Source organism: Danio rerio, chromosome 1 (assembly GCF_052040795.2).
Source record: "Danio rerio strain M-AB ecotype USA chromosome 1, GRCz13ab, whole genome shotgun sequence".
Lineage (NCBI taxonomy): Eukaryota > Metazoa > Chordata > Actinopteri > Cypriniformes > Danionidae > Danio > Danio rerio.
Window position 1 is genome coordinate 19095735 of NC_141021.1, and position 21780 is coordinate 19117514.

General features: G+C 41.1%; 1 protein-coding gene across 1 annotated transcript in view; it reads right to left on the bottom strand.

Moving 5' to 3' along the window:
- acsl1a (acyl-CoA synthetase long chain family member 1a) overlaps window positions 1–20247 on the bottom strand; it is a gene marked incomplete at its 3' end in the record, with an annotated part of 53839 nt that extends 33592 nt beyond the window's left edge. The window contains 1 exon segment of the mRNA NM_001031837.1: window positions 20197–20247.
- Between the last annotated feature and the right edge of the window lie 1533 nt (window positions 20248–21780).

Below are 21780 nucleotides of genomic sequence, written 5' to 3' on the forward strand. Positions count from 1 at the left end.
TGTGGAGCACATTCTTAAACAGCGATGATTAGTCGTTGTGTTCACGTGCTCAACAGAAATGACTGTGATTAGCAGTGAAGGTCATCGGTCCACTGAACTCACCACTGTTTACTGAGTGTAACCACAGATACAGGGACACTGAAGCATTTAAAAGCCGCTATTCATCAGCGGATCACTCGTATGTCAGGTTATAGTCAAGCCAGCTGATTGACGTGACTTTGAAACGCTCCAGTGTCCCTGTATCTGTGGTTCCCCTTCGGGGGGAACTTCAGCACTATAAGTGGATTTGATTTGTAAAATCCACGCATTGGGAGGATTCGGATCAGAAGCCGCTTGTCTGGAGAGTATTGAACGGGCCAATGAATGAAATTAATTGGCAGCGTAAGCTTGCGCAGGTGTGCGACATCTGCAATTATCTCAGCATATAAGCACACCTGAAGCCAGCAGACGCCATCCTTTTCGCTTCAGATCCTTTCTGAGTGAGTCGATGAGGGTTCCTCTTGCTGATCAGCACTTCAGAGCGAACGAGTGTGTCTCCCGGTCCAGAGTGGGTCTTCGCGGTGGCAGACGGTCGAGCTGGGTTACTCCCTTGCCTGCGGTTCTTTGGGTCCGGTCCTCCAGAGCGGTGCATATAGTTGCAACTTTCCTAAAAGAGCAACACAGTCGTGCAGCACGTCCTTTTCAGGATGGCGCTCCGACTGTGCGTTTCTGGATGCGGGGGTTTCCTGGCTCCGGATGATGGACACGATCACTGCATTGCATGTTTGGGGGTCCAGCATGTTAATGCGGTGCTCGCGGGCGGTTCATGTCGTCATTGCGATGCCATGACCGTTGCACAGCTAAGATCGCGCCTAACTTTCGCAAGAGAGCGAGCCACCCCAGTTGCCTCCTGTTCTAAAAAATCAGCGGGCGCTCGGGCAGATCTGAGGGTTTCAGCGGGAGATAATCCGCCGCCCACGGGCTCGCGGACCTCTCGCTCCTCACGGCGCTCCATCCAAGCTTCGGGTGGTGAGAGTGATCCGTCTAACCGGATGGTAGCTCTCACACTCGCTGACACCGGAGATCAGATGTCCTCCGCGGCATCGGAGGGTGGGCTTTCACTGTCCGACGAAGATCCGGACCCGCTCGCCCCCTCCGGGCAGGTGAGCGCTGTCAAATCGGATCCTGAAGCGGACATGTTAGCCGTGCTTTCCCGGGCTGCTTCGGCCGTGGGGTTGGAGATGGTTTATCCCCCAGCTCCGCGGCCGGACCGACTAGATGGATGCTACGTAGAGGACCAGAAGGCGAAGCCTTCGAAGCCTCTCGTCCCCTTCTTCCCGGAAGTGCACAGTAGGCTCACGCAGTCTTGAAGGGCACCTTTCTCTGCCCGTGCTGCGTGTGCCTCCGCCCTTACCGCCCTTGACGGCGGAGCTGCCAGGGGGTATGAGGCGATCCCGTCAGTGGAGCGCGCTATCGCGGTCAATCTTTGTCCGCGCGGCGCCTCTACGTGGCGGGGTTTGCCCCGCCTCCCGTCCAAAGCCTGTAGGTTGTCTGCCTCCCTCGGAGCCAGAGCTTATAAGGCTGCGGGCCAGGCTGCTTCTGCTTTGCACGCGATGGCCACCTACCAGCGCTACCAAGCGCAGGCGCTGGCCGAGCTGCACGAGGGCGGGTCCAACCCAAGCTTATTACATGAGCTGCGCACCGCGACCGACTATGCTCTTCGGACTACTAAGTCCGCCGCGTGTGCGCTTGGGAGGACGATGTCCACACTTGTGGTTCAGGAACGCCACCTCTGGCTAAACCTGGCCGATATGCGCGACGTTGACAAAGTTCGCTTTCTTGACTCGCCCATATCCCAGGCTGGCCTGTTCGGCGACACCGTCGGTGAATTCACCCAGGAATTCAAGGCGGTGAAAGAGCAGTCGGATGCGATGGGCAATGTCATCTATCGGCGTGGCCGTAAGCCCGCTCCGCCCGCCGAGCCATCCACCTCCGCTGTTCCTCGCCGAGGGCGCCCGCCAACGAGTGCTGCCCCACCCCCGCCTGCGCCTCCGGCCAAGCGGGCGCGGCGTTCACCTCGAAAGCAGGCAGCCCCTCCTGCCCAGGGCGCCGTTAAGTCCGGTAAACGGACCGCGAAGCGTCCCTGAGACAGGCCATCCGGAGAAGAGGAAACTTGCTCTTTCCCCGCTGGAGGGCGGGGCCCCGATAACAACGGTACTTTTCAGTGCCACCAAAACATCAGTAAAAGAGCACTTTTTCCCTTCCCCGGATGTGACTGCACGAGTTCTGCCAGTCCAGGACGCGCTGCCTTCCGGCTCGCAGACTCTACGTGCTTCGCCAGTGGCTCACGAGCGCTGGGGGGACGGTCTCCCTTCCCTCAGCTCTCCAGCCCCCTCTCCGGAGTCAGGGTGTGGAGCCAGAGCGAATCGCTCTCCTCCAGCTCTTCCGCGGGACCCTCGTGCTTCCCGGATCAGCACACCCACTCCGCGCTGCCCCACCGCTGGTACGTCAGCGATTGTAGCGATGACTCCATTAGCGAGGGCTCTGCCTGCCTGGTTAGCGCGGGCCAGCCCCTCGCGGTGGATCATACGCACAATCAGACTCGGTTACGCGATTCAGTTCGCGAAACGGCCCCCCAAGTTTACGGGCGTGTATTTCTCCAGGGTCAACCCCCTGTCCGCCCCTGTCTTGCGAGAGGAGATTGCTGCCCTCCTGGCGAAGGGTGCAATCGAGCCGGTTCCTCCAGCCGAGATGGAGAGTGGGTTTTACAGCCCATACTTCATCGTACCCAAAAAGAGCGGTGGGTCACGGCCAATCCTAGATCTGCGCGTTTTGAACCGCTGTCTGCACAGGCTGCCGTTCAGAATGCTCACGCAGAGGCGCATTCTCCAATGCGTTCGTCCTCGGGATTGGTTTGCAGCCATAGACCTGAAGGACGCGTATTTCCATGTCTCCATTCTTCCACGCCACCGCCAATTTCTGCGGTTTGCGTTCGAGGGTCGAGCGTGGCAGTACAAGGTCCTCCCCTTCGGGCTCTCTCTGTCTCCGCGGGTCTTCACCAAACTCGCGGAGGGTGCCCTAGCGCCCCTTCGGCTCGCGGGCATTCGCATACTCAATTATCTCGACGACTGGCTGATTTTAGCCCACTCGCGGGAGCAATTGATTATGCACAGGGACAAGGTGCTTCGGCATCTCCGCCTACTGGGGCTTCAGGTCAACCGAGAAAAGAGCAAACTCGCCCCCGTGCAGAGGATTTCTTTTCTCGGGATGGAGCTGGACTCGATCACCATGGTAGCGCACCTCTCCGAGGAACGCGCTCGCCTGTTGCTGAACTGTCTGAGGGAGCTCGACAGCAAACTAGTGGTCCCACTGAAGTTCTTTCAGAGGCTCCTGGGGCATATGGCATCCGCAGCCACCGTCACGCCGCTCGGGTTGCTCCATATGAGACCACTTCAGCACTGGCTTCACGATCGGGTCCCCAGACACGCATGGCACGCGGGCACACACCGGGTCTCGGTTACTGCGCTGTGTCGCCGCGCCCTCAGCCCTTGGAACGACCCCTCGTTCCTACAGGCCGGTGTGCCTCTAGGACAGGCGTCCAGCCATGTTGTTGTTTCAACAGACGCTTCCAACACGGGTTGGGGGGCCGTGTGTCGCGGGCATGCGGCTGCGGGCCTCTGGAAGGGTGCCCAGCTGCATTGGCATATCAATCGCCTAGAGCTGTTGGCAGTGTTCCTCGCTCTCCACCGCTTTTTACCGGTGCTGGAGCGGCAACACGTGCTGGTCAGGACGGACAGTACGGCGGCGGCGGCGTATATCAACCGCATGGGGGGTATGCGCTCTCGCCGCATGTCTCAGCTCGCCCGCCGTCTGCTCCTCTGGAGTCACCCGCGGCTGAAATCGCTGCGCGCCATTCACGTCCCAGGCACGCTCAATCGTGCAGCCGATGCGCTCTCACGACAGCTGTTACGCCCTGGAGAATGGAGACTCCACCCCGAGTCTGTTCAGCTGATATGGGCGCGATTCGGGGAGGCCCAGATCGATCTGTTTGCTTCCCCCGAGAACGCTCACTGCCAGTTGTTTTTTTCCCTGACCGAGGGCTCTCTCGGCACGGATGCACTGGCCCACAGCTGGCCTCGGGGCATGCGCAAGTATGCGTTTCCCCCAGTGAGCCTGCTCGCGCAGTTTCTGTGCAAGGTCAGGGAGGACGAGGAACAGGTTCTGCTAGTTGCGCCCCTTTGGCCCAACCGGACCTGGATATCAGAGCTCTCACTCCTCGCGACGGCCCTCCCCTGGCGGATCCCTTTGAGAGAGGACCTACTCTCTCAGGGACAGGGCACCATCTGGCACCCTCGCCCCGATCTTTGGAACCTCCACGTGTGGTCCCTAGACGCGAGGAAGACTTAGGTAACCTACCGACTGCGGTGGTTAATACCATCACTCAGGCTAGAGCCCCCTCCACGAGGCGCGCCTACGCCCTGAAGTGGAGTCTATTCACTGAATGGTGCGTCTCTCGCAGAGAAGACCCCCGAAATTGCCAGATTAGTGTTGTGCTCTCTTTCCTTCAAGAGAAGTTGGACAGCAGGCTGTCGCCCTCCACTCTCAAGGTTTACGTGGCCGCCATCTCCGCTTATCATAGCGCGGTAGCTGGCGGCACCGTGGGAAAGCATAACCTGGTCATCCAGTTCCTTAGGGGTGCTAGGCGAATTAATCCATATCGCCCCCCTCTCATGCCCTCTTGGGATCTCGCCCTCGTTCTCACGAGTCTGCGATCCGATCCCTTTGAGCCACTCGAATCAGTATCTCTAAGATTTCTGTCCCTGAAGACAGCTCTGCTGGTTGCGTTGGCCTCCATCAAGAGGGTCGGGGACCTGGAGGCATTTTCGGTCAGTGACTCGTGCCTGGAATTCGGGCCGGATTACTCTCACGTCATCCTGAGACCCCGCCCCGGTTATGTGCCCAAGGTTCCTACCACCCCCTTTAGAGATCAGGTAGTGAACCTGCAAGCGCTGCCCCCGGAGGAGACAGACCCAGCCCTTTCTTTACTTTGTCCAGTTCGCGCTCTGCGCATTTATGTGGACCGTACTCAGAATTTTAGATCATCTGAGCAGCTCTTTGTCTGTTATGGCGGTCGGCAGCAGGGAAGTGCCGTATCAAAACAAAGATTATCCCACTGGATTGTGGATGCCATTTCACTCGCTTATTCGAGTCGAGGTCAGCCGTGTCCCCCGGGAGTTCGTGCACACTCCACTCGGAGCGTTGCATCCTCTTGGGCGCGTGCACGCGGCGCCTCTCTAACAGACATCTGTAGAGCTGCGGGCTGGGCGACACCCAACACATTTGCAAGGTTTTACAATCTGCGAGTGGAGCCGGTTTCCTCAAGGGTATTAGGTAACCCTTTGGTGATTGAGGAGACAACTCGGTAGGGTGTTGAAACACGCTTGCTGCGCCATTCTCCCTAACACGGAGGTACGTGCGCCTTTTCTATCTGTCAGTAAAGTTCCCCGTCAGGTGAGCCCTGCAGATTCCTCCGTGGCCCCCAGCACTGACTCAGCGGAGGAGTCACTTGCTGGCCCACTACGTTGTAGGTCTGCCCGCTGGTCAGCCCGCGTTTTGGGTATAGGTGCCTGCTATGCGTGATCCCCACTAGGCGATCCCATATGCTTATTCCGCCACGGTTAAGTCCCCCCCCCTGGGCGGACCCGTGTCTTCCCTCTCCGCTAACCACTCTTTTGCTATGCGTACTACCCCTTTTTAGGGCTAGTCCATATGTAAATTCTGCCATCTATCCCCCCCTTGGGTAACGGATGGCCTCCGCAGCGTCCTCCCTATCGGGATTGCACGCTTCCCAACGTACTGTCGTATTTCCTAGAATTATCTAGATGCTCACGACTTCCCAAAAAATATATCTAAATCCGTAAAACTTCTGTTGAAGTAGGATAAATTAGGGCCAGGGACACGTTGGAGGACCGCGCCCCCCATGATGTGGGTGCGTCACGCTTGCTTGACTATCTCCTCATCGGGGGTGTTGGTAAGGTGCAGTCATTATGGCGCTTTCAATGGGCTCCCAATGCGTGGATTTTACAAATCAAATCCACTTATAGTGCTGAAGTTCCCCCCGAAGGGGAACGTTCGAGGTTACTAAAGTAACCCTTCGTTCCCCGAGGAGGGGAACGGAAGCACTATACTCCGTCGCCATAATGACTGTCCCTTAGCTGTTTGAAAGTCTCTTCAGCTTAAAAGGATGGCGTCTGCTGGCTTCAGGTGTGCTTATATGCTGAGATAATTGCAGATGTCGCACACCTGCGCAAGCTTACGCTGCCAATTAATTTCATTCATTGGCCCGTTCAATACTCTCCAGACAAGCGGCTTCTGATCCGAATCCTCCCAATGCGTGGATTTTACAAATCAAATCCACTTATAGTGCTTCCGTTCCCCTCCTCGGGGAACGAAGGGTTACTTTAGTAACCTCGAACGTTACATGCAGTAAACAGCAAGACTTCAGTAAACCAATGACCTCTACGGCTAATCACAGTCATTTCTGTTGAGCACGTGAACACAGAAGCAAATCAGCACTGTCTAAGAACGTTCTCAACAGTGCTCAAATGTTAGCGGGAAATGGATGTTTTTAAAACTTCAGCACTGATTGGTATCGAATTCCAGTATCCAGACAACCCTACACCATTGTCATTTAGTGTTAGTAGATGCGCATATGTGTGTGTTTGTGTGCACTGCAAAGGGCTTTTGTGTGTGACTCATCATTTCAGAAAGTCTTGAATAGACTCCACTACAAATACATCAAATAAACTTACTTGGTTTTTTTTTTATTATTATTGGAAGAATATGTACAATTACAGAATGTTTGCAAATATATAAAAAAAGATCCTCCACATTTTACTTATAAAAAAAATAAATAAAAGAAATTAAAAGAAATTAAAACAAAAACTTTCCTTCTATAATTATTAGGTACAAGTGATTATATTACAACTACATGTCTATATGTATATATACATACACATACACATACACATATATCCACACACACATACACACGTACATACAATTTTTCCCTTGGTCTACTAACACAATTTACAGAGTCTACATATGAATATGTAAACCATTATCTGAATTGACAGAGAAAATAAAAAAAATAAAAAAAACTTAGTTATCATTACAGAAGGAAAAGAAGAACAAAATATATACGCACTCAAACAAAATAGATCACAGTATGCAAACGAAAATAATACCCTATAATACCCCCCCACCCGTCAGTTTCCCTCTGTAGTGCACACCCGTAAGAAAGATTACTGAAAATGGGAGCTGCCATATGATTTAACAAAATCCCCATCAAACAACTGTTCCATTTCTCCCTTCCAAGTTTTACTTGGTATTTTTGACTAGTGACCTTATTTCAGCTTCATCCATGTCTGTCTCTTTCACTGACTGCTGTTTATCTGACGTAACGCATGAGAAGCAGACACACATGTGTGAGCTTTAAGTGGGGAGAAGCAGCTCATTTGGCTTTCAAGCCACAGGCTACAAAAACTGCAACCTAGTCCTCAGACACTGAAATGGGCAGATTTTACATTATATAATAAATAATCTGATGGGAATTTATTTTGAGCTAAAACTTTACAGACACATTCTGGAGACACCAAAGTCTTATCTTGTAAAAAGAGTAAAATAGGTGCCCTTTAAAAAATGTTAAGAATACCGTATGTAGCACAACACAAAAAGTTTCAATGTAATGATAATATATTACAAACATATTGTCATAAATCTCTTACTAAATTAATTGATTCTTAAGCATGTACTACAGTCTTAGTATAGTTCAGAACAATATAATTATTCCTTTTTAAAATATTTGTATAACAAACAACATTATTTTTAAATGTATGTACATTTGTATTTAAGGCAAGCACATTATCAGTAACTGTAATCAAAATAACTAAAATTGAAAGTAATCCCTTACTTTAGTTTTGAAAAAATATAATTTAATGATAATACAACCTTAAAAATGCTATGTTATTTCAACCCAATTCTGGGTGTAATACAAACTAAACCAACTGCTGGGTTATTTTTTGAACATTTAATTTCTAGGAACAAATTTAACAATGTTTGGTTTTATCCATATTTGACCAAATCTGAGTTTTAATAACCCAGCATTACTTAGGAGTGTAACTAATTACTTCCAGCACTGACTATCTGTAGGACTTTATTAAAGTTAATAAAGTTATTAAAGTTTATTAAATTATATTATTAAGTTTAAATTATAATGTCAAAATAATCGAATCCTGAGTTGTTTAATATCAATTTAATAATTAATAATATTTTAATAATCACTCACTTGCTATCCTTCGGCTTAGACCCTGATTTATCAGGGGTCACCACAAAGTCACCATAATCTAATAATAATAAATTACATTTAGATTAAAATTTTGGCTAACGCATGATATTTATGCTCTCAAATTAAACCAAAAACTAAATTAAAACAGACTTTTTTGACAAGTTGACATAAAGAGTGTCTGTGTATACATAATTTTGTTTTCCAAAATAAAATGATGAAGTGCGACACATTGACTCAGTGGCTTGCACTGTCACCAAGAAGGTCGCTGGTTCGAGTCCCGGCTGGGCCAGGGCATTTTTGCATGGAGTTTGAGCGTCCCTCCAGTTGTTGGTTTCCTCCGGGTGCTCCGGTTTCCCCCACAGGGGAAAAATTAGCCTTAGTGTATGTGTGTGAATGAGTGTGTATGGATGTTTCTCTGTACTGGGTTGCAGCTGAAAAGGCATCTGAAAGGGCATCTGCTGTAAAACATTTGCTGGATAAGTTGGCAGTTCATTCCACTGTGGCGACCCTTGATTGACTAAGCCAAAGGAAAATGAATGAATGAATGAATGAATGAATGAATGAATGAATGAATGAATGGAATGATAAAATGCTGGTCAAGACTATCAGATCAGCTCTTGTTTGTTTGTCTCTTATTCATGTCCTCAAACAGGGAGACGTTGGAGGTCAAAACACCACAAGCATCACACCCCTTACAAAATAAAATAAAATAAAATAAGAGCATCACATGTTCAAATGGAACACAAATGACATGTGTGGCTTTAGAACATTTTAATATAGTTTACCTGGTTTATTATGTTTATTGTGTTTAATGTTTCTAATGTACCACTTACACCAAAGTGTAAATGGTATGACCTGGCATTTTCAGTCCCTGCCATTTTTACAACAACCCGTCAAAATAAAAGTCTGGTTTAATTTTAATTTTGGTCTAATTCAAGAAAACCGATGTATAGTGTTTCTCAATTTTAGATACACTTCCAAATTTACATTGTTCAATTCTAAATAAAGTGTTATTAAATTCAAGTTTCATGATTTCAATGAATTGAACAGGATTTTTGAGTGGTATTTGGGCAGGGGCCTATTTATTCATAGGACCCCACTGGCACTCAAAAATACTGTGGACAAGCAAAACAAATAAAAAGTGTGAAAGTATGCATGTAAATGTTCATGCTTGCAGCTGTGTGTGTGTGTTTGTGTGTTTGTGTGTATGTGTGCGTGTGTGGCTACGTGTGCGTATGCTTCTGGCTCACAGATGGGAAATATGCTGATCACATGGTGGGTCTGGCAGTGCTTGTCTTCAAAGTGAAGGCTAACCTCTCTCCATACTTGGGCTGCAGAAAGTACAACCAATGACAGAGCTGCATTTACACTCAGCCCACAGAGAGAGAGAGATGGACAGAAAGAGAGAGACAGACAGATAGTTCTTTAGCAGAACACATGAAGACAGATTGCTCATTTGTTGTCATTACAATTCACATTCAAGAATCAGCTTCAAATCTGAGACACTAATCTTCGGCAAAGCTGGATCAAATCTTTTTTCTGATTACGAGAAAGAGTTTAGATATTAGAGGATTACAAACAGACACACGCACATAGACACAGTGTTGTCTATTATTTTATAGGCTGGGAAAGTCCTGCAATGCATTATGTCACAGAAATGAAAGCCAGTGGAAAAGAGAGAGAGAACAAGCAAGACCAGGCAGAACAAACAGCTGTTGTGACAAATGGAACGCAGTACTGAACTCATGACACACAACACGTCATGACACGCACACAATCTAAATGTTTTACTTCTGTAAAAGCCCTCTCTGTTTGAATATATCTAACCAATAGCTCTTCAAAAACTTAAGCTAAACAAAATGAGCGGAGCAAATATCACACTCTCAACTTCATCTCTCATCTTTAAATGAAACTTCTTAATGAATATCTGCAGAAAACTGCAACTAAACATCAAAATATTCTTTTCTCAAAGTCATTTACAAATAGCAATTCTAGAGTCCTCTTTTGTTTCATGGTGAAAACTCGCACATTGCTAACATCTCGTCAGTCTTCCAGTATAAAGTCTTCTGAAGTGCGTGTCTGTAGTGTGTGACCTCATGTCTTGTGTAGCCACCAATAAAAAAAAAACCTCACTGCAGCAGCACACATCTGGAGTGGATCGACTGGTGGAAAAAATCCAAAAAATTCCTATTGGGCTATTCATTTATTCATTTATTAATTGTCCTTCATTTTAGTCTCTGATTATTCAGAACTTGCCACAGTGGAATGAACCACCAATTATTCCAGACTGTGGGTGAAACTGGAGCTCCTGGAGGAAACCCACATAAACAAGGGGAGAACATACAAATTCCACACAGAAATGCCAACTGGCCCTGCCGGGACTCGAACTCGATCGGGACCTTTTTGCTGTGAGGCAACAATGCTAACCACTAAGCCACCGTGCCGCCTATTGGGCGAATATGTCAATAACATAATTTAATATTACCAACATACTGTATTGCAAAATGGGTCAATATCAATATGGTGGCCAATGTATTGGGCATCATTAAAAATTATGTCACTATTTGCTCAACGTCAGGTACTCCTCCAAACCCATCAAACATGAACACAAATAAACATAATTTAGCCAAATCTAGAAAAAGATCTCCACTGAAATTGTATCTGTCCATCTATTTAAAGTATTCGCTCATAACTTCATAACTTCAAATCATTCATTAAGTTATTAAAAAAATAAATCTATAAAAATCATGCTGTGGAATCCAAGTCTTTTGAAGAGAAACGGTCCCTTTAGATTAAGTTTTTTTTTTACTTATAAAAAAGATCAGCTTATTTTCGTGCAAGCAAGTTCAAATGTATTTGCATACTGCACAAGAAACAACATCTACAGTAGCTATGTTTCCATCCAAATATGTGAATTAAATTTATGCGCAAAACTGGAATATCGTATAAAAGATGTGCGAATAAATCAGCGTTTTCATCCAACGAGTCAAAGAGAACAAAATCGTCACTTCCTGCTTAACTGGTGCCAAATATCAACAATAAAAATGGAATTTGCTGCGGTTGGAGAATCTTTTCCTTATTTAATAAATGACTTGTGCTTTAGAACACAATAACGACACGCAATGAATGCGTCTTGGCATTTGAAGGCGTGAGACGCAGAGCACAAACACTCTCAACAATTCTGGAGGTGATTAATAATGTAATAACACTAATACTGAAATGGTTAAGGCATTTTAGAATGACCAAAACAACATTTCAGATGTTTTACAATGTGCTCAGCCTGCTGGTTTATCCATTAACACACATTTTTATCATCACATGATCTCTTATGACAAAATTACATGACTTTTTTAAATGTGCATACTGGAATTTGTTCAGTAAGTGTTTCTATTGTAGTTTATGCACATCTTTTCTTATCAAATAAAAGGTTTACTCAGTTATTCGCACACGTTTTTCATGCACGTTTTCAAAATTGATGCACATCTTGGTGTTTCCATCAAGCGCATCAAAAATAGGTTGAGGGAAACAGAGCTAATGACAAAAACAACGAGCTTCATTGTACCAGTATGATTCGTTCTTACTTATCAGGCAGGCTGAGATTCTGTTTATGTTTGCTGATCAAGGCTTAAAAGCGAAAAAGACATGAAAAAGATCTCATTAGAGGTCTTTCATTAAATCACTCACTTTTATATCTATTTTTGACCCCTTTTTTTTTGAAGTGTCAGAATTTTAACTTTCAATGGGACAGAAACCTGGAATTTCATTTAAATATCTTCATTTGTGTTCAGTAGATGAGCATTTATCTAAAAGGCTAAAACAACATAAGGAAAAGTAAAAATGATCACTGATTTTTGTATTTTTTATTGAGCAAACAACCCTGTTAATTTAATGCTAATTTATTAAAAGATGCAAAAAAATACTTTTTATTATTCAGTAATTTCCCTTCAGCTTAGTCCCTTATTTATTAGGGGTCCACACCGGGGAATGAACCACCAACGGATGCAGCGGATGCAATTCCAGCCACAACCCAGTACTTGGAAACACCCACAAACTCTCACATTCACACACACACTTATACATTACAGCAAATTTAAGTCATTCAATTCAGCACATGCCTTTGGACTGTAGGGGAAACCAGAGCTCCCTACGGAAACCAACACGAACACTGGGAGAACAAGCAAACTCCACACAGAAATGTTAACTGACTTAGCCGGTACTCAAACCACCGACCTTCTTGCTGTGAGATGTGCCACCGTGCCGCCCAACTTTTTATTATTATTCAAATTAAAACTAAAAGAAAAATAACACACACACACACACACACACACACACACACACACACACACACACATATACAAATGAAACAAATATTTATATACTAGTTTATTATTATCTATTTCTTTTCATTTTTGAGAAGTCAAAACTTGACATTTGTCCTTTATAATTCCATTATAATATGTAGTCTAATTCTTGGAATTGTGTCTCATAATAACACTGACTTTTAAATACCCTTTATAACTCCATCAGCTGCTCAATCAGATTTAGGGATTAATTTTTTTGGATTGAGGACTGCAGTATAAAAGATCTTGTTGAATAAATGTCCTATTCTACATAGTCAGTCAGGCCATCGAAGCAGCTGTTGAACTATTCATAAACTCCCCGAAGGAAAGGGAGCTAAAGATAGATAGACTGAGCTATAGATATGATCTATAGATAGACTGAGCTACTGACAAGATCATCTACGTATGTATCAATAATCAGAGAAAAGACAATCTCAGCACTGCAGTCCGAGAGACTTGCCGAGATTTTACAATCAGAATCAATGATCGAAGTCTAAATGCAATTCAATATATAACAGCTCAATAAATGTGAATTAGTAAACATTTTTTCTCATATAACTCCTGTTGCAACTTTCATAAATGTATGACATAATGTCTCAGAGGAATCTTTGACTCGAGAACACAGACAGATCTGTTTGGGTGTTAAAGATTGAGCTATTAAAGAGAAACAACGGCAAATGGCCGATGATGACCCTGTCACATGATCATCAATGCATTCACATTATTAATGAATTATCAGAAAGAAAAATAATTCACATACAGAGAAAAGTATTACATTATATGATAGATGATGTTAGATGCAAAACTAATGCAGTTTCTATTCAGTAGCCAAGAGCTGCTACTTATAAAACTCACTATAAAAAAAATCATTCACCCGACTTCTTTACAGCTTATTTTAAAAATGATGGTTCGTGATCATGAAAATGTGCTGTTGATTTACTCACTCTCAGGCCATCTAAGATGTGGTGGCTTTGTTTTTCTTCAATAAAACATTAAAAGTAAAACAGTAAAACACTCCACTTTTTGGATAACAGGCTGATCAACTCCCTTATAGTTAAACTGTTGTGTTTAACCTTTTTTGAATCCATTCAGCTGATCTTCAGATCTGGCAGGAGCACTTTTAGCTTAGCTTAGCATAGATCATTAAAACAGATTAAACCTCTAGCATCACTCTCAAAAAAAAAGAGTTTTGATCATTTTCCTATAAAGGTCAACTCTTCTGTAGTTAAACTGTGTCCTAAGATTAACAGAACATTTTAGTTGCTATTTTCTAGGTTGATATGGCTAGTAACTATACTCTTGGATGTGACTTGGCTGCAGCAGGCACAATGAGCGCGGTCAGGACACGCTGCCTGTGCAAACAGGTTGTCATGTAGGAAGTTAGCTAGATATATCATTATCATCCTTAGCACTGCATAATATCATTGTGACTGCTGCAGCCTAAGAAATAGCAATTTTTCATTTTCTGTTGATCTTACAATGTTTCTACAGAAAATTATTTTTGATAATTGTTTTTATATAGTAATTGCTATTGTACTGTGTCCTTAAGCCTGTTTCACACGTTACGCGAGAGCAGCGCGTGTTTTTTCGCCGTCCATGTTAACAGATTAGAGCATTTATACAGCACGCAGAAGCAGCGCATCAGCAAGGAGCTTGAGCTAGCGGTGCTGAACAATGTATGAGGCAAATGCTCTGCCTGCGCACTGCTCTCAGGTCCGGTCTGAAATAGTTACTGTTTTTACCTGCTTTTATGCTGCCTCTCGGCCTCTGTTCTCAACTCACTTACCTGATTAAATAATGGTTGTTATTATTGTTAATATTATATAATTTATGTATTATTTTAATGCATGAATATAATAATAATGATAATAATAACAATGATGATAATAACAAAAATAACAACAATAATAATAACAACGGTAATAATAATAATAATAATAATGATAATAATAATAATAATAACAACAAAAATGATGATGATGATGATGATGATGATGATGATGATGATAATAATAATAATAATAATAATAAAAATAACATTAACAACAACAACAATAATAATAATAATAAAAATAACTTTAACAACAACAACAACAACAATAATAATAAAAATAACTTTAACAACAACAACAACAACAACAACAATAATAATAATAATAATAAAAGGTTTTATAACAAATACAATAGAAAGTTAAGCTACTTTTTACGATAGTGAGGTGCTACACCATGTGTTCATCATTATATAAAATTGCATTAAATAGAAGACCATGAACCATTTTTGAAGAAAATAAATCTATATTAGCATCCCAATGTAAGCTACCATAAAAAGTACATTTTTAGGAGACATATATTGTAATAATATTAATATTACATGTGCAGCAGATCCAAATAAGAAGATGGTGTCACTGCCTGTAGAATTTGATTGACAGTTTCGGTAACACTTCATAATAATGGTCAATTAGTTAATGCATTTACTAACATGAAGAAACTATTGATAATGCATTAATTATGCCATTTATGTATTTAAGTGTGTTAATGCTAGTTAAATGTTATTTAAGTTAAAAACTTTAGTTCATGTTAGGTCAAATTAAATCACAGTGTATAAACTATAATGTAAACAAGCACAACAATGTATTTTAACAATGCATTAGTTGATGTTGAATTATGATTAATAAAAAATGCTTTACAAGATTACTGATGCTTAGTTAATGTTAGTAAATAACTAATATTAAATAATGGACTATTATTTTAAAGTGTTACCAAAAATGTTACTATTTGTGTTGCTGTTTCCAGTGCTCAAATTTTCAAAAACGTGTTCTTACAGAAAAAGAAAAGTGAGTATGGTATCTTATATTATTATTTTTATTTTTTTTTTGACTATCAAAAAACTGGTCACCTTTGACTTGTAATACATGAATCACGAAGGACCACAGTTTCAGCTAAAACTCTTCTTTATAGTTCAAATGAAAAATGTCACCTGCATCTTAGCCATGAGGGTAAATAACTTTTGATTTAAATTTCTGATTGAACTACTACTTTAACAATAACACTCACAACAACTATATGCACAATATTTATGTTTTTTCATCATACAATTTTGGGATATTTGATCACCTGATTTCTTAGTTACACTTAAATCATTTTCTTTTCGGCTTAGTCTCTTTATTAATCAGGGGTTGCCATATGTTTTATGCAGCTGATGCCCTTCCAGCTGCAACCCATCACTGGGAAACACCCATACACTCTCACTCACACTCATACACTATGGACAATTTAGCCTACCCAATTCACCTGTACTGCATGTCTTCAGACTTGTGGGGGAAACCGGAGCACCTGGAGGACACCCACACCAACACAGGGAGAACATGCAAACTCCACACAGAAATGCCAACTGACCCAATCGGTGACCTTCTTACTGTGAGGTGACAGCGCTGCACTTAGTTACTCTTTTATAAAGTAAAAGAATAAAGAGACTCTAGAAGGCTAGAGCATGTACTGAAATGGGCTTGGTCATGTTTGAACAATTTCAAGTCAAACCACACCCAAATCATTCGAGTTTAAAAGTGGAGCAGCACATAATACAAAACATATATATGATGCCAGAAAAGAGAGTTGAGATAAAAGGACTCACAATAGAAACAGATATCAGTTTCAGAAGATGTGAAATATGAGGCAGGCTCTTTTATATTTTAGTCTATTGTGTCATCTTATTGTGTTGTGATGGGAAGTCTCATTTTTATAGGTAACCACAGCAACAGGTGTTATTATGGGGTGGGTCAACCATCCTCAAGAGGCAAAGATGATAATTATGTAGCATATAATGTATAATTTCAAAAGAAGAATCCCTTTTAAACAATCAGATATCAGAACATTCGAACTATGTGAATGCAACAAAACAAGACGTTTAAATATCTATCTGGTTTCTTGAGAGGGAAGTCAAACACGACCATAAATACTAACAATGCTGAATAGACTGTCTTTATGAATAAGAGGAGAAACAGAAGGAAATGAAAACAGCATAACCTCAGACCACTAGACTGCCAAAATTCCAAACATTCCAGTCTCCAGAGCGTGTCTGCTGCTCATTTTCCACAAGATTCACTACAGATATATACAGAATACATAAACAGAACAATACCAACATGTAATGCAAAACCTGGTTAAATGGAAAGTTTTGTCATCATTTACTCTCCCTTGTTCAAAATATTGTTGACTTTCTTTCTTCTGTGGAACACAGAAAAAAAAATCTTAAGAAAGATTTAAATAAGTAACCATTGACTTCACTGTTTGTTTTTCCTATGGATGCCAATGGTTACAGATTTTCAGCTTTCATCAAAATATCTTGTTTTGTGTTCAAGAAAGCTATTCATAAAGGCTTACTGTATAGCCACTTAAGGATGAGTAAATTTTACTTCTGGGTAAAATGACCTGTTAACCATATATCTATATATTTTACATCATCATTATTCTATACCAGTATTATGTGAGTCTGTCTGATCTGGTGACATATAATTCCCCCAACATGTTTAAAAATCCAAACATAGGCCCATCTGCATAATCAAAACGAGGCCAATAAGTGTGTTATGAGGTCTTCTTGTATCCAGACCTGTTGCATAACTATGTTCTGTTCTATAAATCTTTAATAGACCAAGTCAACACACTTTTCGCATCAAACTAATTTGTGTCATTCGTTTCATATTTGCTCGCTAAAAGCGTTTGTTTTCCTGTCTGTGACAGTTAAATGGTTAGAAATGTAGTTAAATGGCTAGTTCAGGATGTCTGCACCTAATTTGTGGTGGCCAGTGATCTGGACGAGCAAACATGAGGTTAAACAACAAGGAGGAATGACACTACATGCCTTGGACAAGGGCTGCATTGTCTCTCTATCCGATTCCGTTGTGTATTAGCTAATTAACTAACAAAAGAGCGCGCGCGGCTCCGACAAGCGTCTCCAAACGCACGCATCACCGCCCCTCTCTTTGTGTTCACACCATAGCTTGTAAAAATAAACCTCAGCTCAACTTCAGCCATTAAAATGCCAGAGTGGTACTAAAGAAATATTATGGATTATTTAAATTATCTATACGTTTAAAAAAACGATTTCGTTTTTAACACGCAAAGGCGGACGCGCTCTCTTCAGCGCTTCGTGATTTGATTCGTTCTTTTGAGTCGGATCTTTTAAGTGAATCGATCGAGCCGGTTCACACAACAACTCTAAACGATTCGCTCGGTACGAACACTTCTGGAGCCAACAAATCACTTTGATTTGTGCAGTTTACCCAGAAGCAAAAATTTGCTGTTCATTTATAAGCACTTTGAGAGTGAAAATAATTTTCTTAAATACTTGTGATAATCCACTGAGGTCTTATGAACTGAAGCCATTGGCATGTAACATTTGCAGCATAATCTAATTTAATTGGTATTATGACAGCTGGAACTCCTGTCGCATAATTCATTCATTCATTCATTCATTCATTCATTCATTTTCTTTTCGGCTTAGTCCCTCTATTAATCAGGGATTGCCACAGCGGAATGAACCACCAACTTATCTATAGCATGTGTTTTACGCAGTGGATGCCCTTCCTGGGAAACATTAATTCCTGTTGCATTATAAATAGATTTTTTTAGACTTAAGTTTGAGCTTCAACTGATTGTTTGAAGGTGCAAACACAAATAGGCCTATTGATTTACTTTTCTTTACTCATAAAGTCCTCAAGAAATCAAAACTAAATATATGATTTTGTTTGCTCACATTGCTAGTTTTGTCGTGAACATTTCATTTGCACATGTCATTAAAAAAAAGAAATTGTTTTCCCTTCTAATCTTTAATTGAAAGCTGAAAATGCACTTCCTGTTTGTTTGTTTGTTTGTTTTTTTCAGTTAAAATGTCAGATTACGTATATCTTAGTAAATGCAAACATGTTTATTCTTTGCTCCAACTGTCAGTTTTGACAACAAACATGAAAAAAAATGGTGAGCAGGAGAATTCTGTTAGGTTGTAATAACTATCCCCAAACACTTTTCCCAATCTTTCTGAATGAAATGCCTACTTTACTACATCCATTCATCTCATAGTAGTAAAAAAAAAGTCATGCCCACTGTTTGCTCATTTAATATTCCGTAAAATAACGGTCGTTGCTTCAGGTTCATGGGGACTTTAAGGACCTGTGGCTTTTGACTTGCATTTTATGAATTAATGACCACATTTTCAGATATAAGTCCTCTTTAAAATTCAGTTGAAGAAAATAAAGTCACATTATTTTGGTAGGCTTGATGTGAGTAAATTAACAACAATATAAAAACTGTGTTATGAAAGGAACGCTTTTTCACTGTTTTTGGACTGTATGAAGATTCAAACATGTTGGACTTGTGTCTCCAAAAAACTGAGAAATTATTCTGCTGTTCTCTATCTGGGACCTGTTTATTAGGCTTGAGCAAATAATTTCCAACTTAATGTCAAAGGTCTCACTTTATTCCACTGTGCTGGTGTACCTGTTAAATTTTCCTACCTGTCAGGCTGTCACTAAAAAAGTAGGAAGCACAACTGATTATTACAGATTACAGATTATTGAGCTGAAGATTGAATTAAATAAAAATCAGCTTGAAGCTTGAATTAAATCAAATCGCAATCAGAATATCTGCCAAAAAAAAATCGCAATTAGATATTTTATCCAAGTATCACAGCCCTACACACTAAAGACAAAACATAAAATAAAAATAAAAACTAGAAAGGGGACTACCCTTTCCTCAACTGCCTTGGCAGAAAAAAACTCACAAATGTTGGGATAACAGTTCTTAGCATGGAAAGTTGTACTATTTATGTGCTGTACTTATTATTATTAATTTTATTTAATATTCCTTGTGTTATATTTATCATCATCATCATCATGTTGTTGTTGTCTCTTTCTGTTTGTTGTGCAGAGTGCATAGAGTGGATATTTTCAGACTGGTCTACTCTGCTATAAAAAAAATATCAACGACATTTAACTGATAACTTCATGATCGACTCAATATGGCGAGAAGAGTTTGGCGGGAACAGATAGTTTGACTGATAGAGAAAAACATTAACAAACGAATCAGTACTAGAAATGACACAAACTATCGGTGGTGAGAGGCACATAGACCAAACAATCATGTATGTATATAGCATGTGTTTATTAGTAGCGAATAATGCAACACGTGTTTACTGTTTACTTGCATATGCCACTATGGTATGGCAGAAACCACGTGAGGACTCTCAAAAGACGAACTGTTCAAAAGAACCGACTCCCGGAAATGAGTTGGAGTTCCCACCACTACTCTTGCAACGAGCACGCATAAAAATAAATCCTCTTGACGTGTCATCATGAATACAGTTGTGTTAAACTGAGCATGCAAGATGAGGCTGAGCATTAACGCATCCATTTACATCTTATCTTTGATCAATTTATTATCACGCATGATTCTACGGTCTTCAGGGCAATTCAATACAACAAATAGGAATAAGAAGTAATGTAAATCCAACCAAGAATAAAGTATAATAGCACAAACCTCAGTGGTGTTAATGTCGCGTCCACACAGCTGTTATCTGGAGAGGCGTGTATGATTCTCCGCGCTGTGCTGTCTTCAGATAGGAAACCAGGCTCTCGACCAATCAGAACACCCGACACATATGCATACGCGTAGGAGTTGAAAGAATGAGTACAATTGGACATTTATTTTAAGGGAATTTGCATACACACTGTTGTAATGTTGATAAATAAAATGCGATGTTCAACGATGACACATGATTTGGCAACGTCTTTGTGTTACCGTGCACAATGAAATAAAGTAAGAAAGAAGTGTTATTATTAGTGTTCCTCAACCTTTTTGACTCCAGGGCCCCCCATTGTCCACAATATTCAAAGGCCCCAATATTTACGTTTTCAAAACGCACTGGCTTCTCTTCTCTACACAAAACTAGACTTATTGTTATTATTCTTATTTTTATTCTTCTTTTTTTATGCAGCTAGAAGGGCATCCTCTGTGTAAAACATATTCTGGATAAGTTGGCGGTTCATTCACCCCTGATTGAACTATTATTATTATCATTATTATTATCATTATCATTATCATTATCATTATCATTATCATCATCATTATTATTATTATTATTATTATTATTATTATCATTATTATTATTAATAATAATAATAATAATAAAAGCATAAAAAATATACTTCAAAAGCTTATTAAATTTATATTAAATTAAATATTTAAAAAACATTTTATCCTGTGATTCTGTTGTTAAACCACTGAATTTGTATGACTCTTGCAGCTGTCTAAAATAACATATATATAAAGAGTTCAGATTCACAAACCTCTATGTGCCGTCAGAAATGTTCCTCTAAAACAAGCGTTCTTCTAAGCCTCCCATGTTTATGTTCTGTTATTTACCTAAAATGCTCTAAAATATCAGACGGCACTTAGATGTTTTACAAAATGTAGAGGTTGTCAAAATTTTAAACAAAAAACACCCAAAACTTTAGATTTTACATTTTATGTCGTGTGATTTTACACCTGATTTATATTTCCAGTGCAAACCTTGGGTTTTTAAGCACTAACTAATCTATCAACCAATTAACTAAATCAATTATTTCTCAGGCAGGGTTATTAGTTTTAATTTAAAAATGAAGACAAGCAAGCCAATATGCATTTGTGTTAGGTTACTTGAAATACAAGAAATATTTACTGAATATAAATGTATTTTATCAGGCCAGTAGCCAGCCTATTGAAAAGGGTGGACCTTTTTTTCTCAAAAAGTGGAGCTTTTGCAGTTTACTCCTCAATTTCTATTAAATTATGAGGTTCAAATACTTTGTTTTATTGATATTTTAAGCATTAACATTTACTGCATTAGCTTGCCGAATGGTGATCAAAATCACACTTTTTGATGCAACAAAAATATTTCCTACTATTTTGTCAAAGTGCTCACCATACTATTTCACCACAAAGAGATTATTTAGAAATGTGCACTTAAACTTTAAGTTATTACAGGTTGATAATAATGTTATCCATTCATTCCTTTTCTTTTCGGCTTAGTCCCTTTATTAATCTGGAGTTGCCACAGCGGAATGAACCGCAACTTATCCAGCA